The sequence below is a fragment of the Centruroides sculpturatus genome, unplaced genomic scaffold, assembly GCF_000671375.1.
Source record: "Centruroides sculpturatus isolate CEXI.00-Female unplaced genomic scaffold, Cexi_2.0 scaffold298, whole genome shotgun sequence".
NCBI classification, from domain to species: domain Eukaryota; kingdom Metazoa; phylum Arthropoda; class Arachnida; order Scorpiones; family Buthidae; genus Centruroides; species Centruroides sculpturatus.
This window is the reverse complement of record NW_019384568.1, coordinates 335,280-336,775: the sequence shown is the minus strand read 5'-3', so window position 1 is coordinate 336,775 and position 1,496 is coordinate 335,280.

Sequence of the window (1,496 nt, the reverse complement as noted above, 5' to 3'; positions counted from 1 at the left end):
CGTTTAGTGTTGCTATAATTATCCTATTTAAAAACACAACCGAAGTTGTAATCTTTACTCGTAATGATCCGTAGTTGTGTATCATCATAGACAAAACAAAAGCCGATTGCATTGTATGTATATTGTATTATTTATTAACAGTGAAATTTATTAACAATCTTATTGGGGATTTTTGACTCTATAAGATCTGTGAGGAGATGCTAATTGGTTAAATTTGTCGTGTATTATGTGAAATTGTGAATTACGTTTGATGCAATGCGTTATTCGATACATTGCATTAAACGTCATAAGTTTCACTGCAATGTTGCAGTTTAACGGCGGTAAATATTTTGGAAATCCCAAGCTGGTACGCAATCATCGATGGTTAAACTAGTCTACCGTCGGTCTGGGGGAAGGCGGATGGCCCATCGTTGCAAAAATCTGTGCAGTATACTTACGGTGATCATATTTTTTGGGGAAAAAATAAANCATTATGATCTCTGCTGGTTTCGGTCTTATTACGGACCCCATAATAATTACACTATTCTGTGTGTAATATTTACTGTTTATTTCAAAGTAGCTGCTTCTGTAGGTAAATTCAATTAGGTCTATTATTCCAGGTTCAATTTTAAGTTCTGTCAGCTTTGGTTCAATTATTTCCCATATTATAAAAGGGTACATATCAATTACGTCCAGACTTGCAATTCTGTATGTATCTTTTATATCTATCTGTTTAATATCACATAATAGTTCATCAGTATTATAAATAGCAAATTTAGAATTTTGATATATTTACAGTTAACTATAATTCTAACATACCACTTCATATAAAACAAAACATATTTAATATGGAATACACTAAAATGAAAAATAGAACTAGTATAAATACTAATCAAATCGAACATTTAAATACACTAAAGAAAAAATTTATTCTTTCAGGATACCCAAATAGAATCCTCAATATTTGGGGAAAAGAAATAGATAAAAAACAGATAAAACAATAAGAATAGATCCTAAACAAGCCGAAATAAAATACATTCGTTTCCCATATATAAGAGGTCTATACGAAGAAGTTAATAAAGAAGTCAAAAAAATTAATGTAAAACTAGTACCGACATACGATAAGCTAATCTCCAGATTAAATGCAAAACAAGTTAACAAAACAAATATAACAAAGAAAGAAGAAAGTAAAAATGTAGTCTATAAAATTCCGTGTACATGCGAAAATAAAAAATTTTATATAGGTGAAACTAAACGTAAAGTTAAAGTAAGATTGAAAGAACATATAGCTGATTTGAAATATCGTAGACCAAATTCTGCTTTCCATGAACACTGCCTTTTAAATAATTGTAATATAGACAAAAATAATATAGATATTTTACACAGAGAAAAAGATACATATAAAAGAAAATTCAAAGAAAGTATAGAAATAATCAAAAATCAAAATAGTATAAATAAAAATCCTAGCATCTCTATAAACGAAAACTGGTTAAAAATTTTATATTAATTGTATTCAC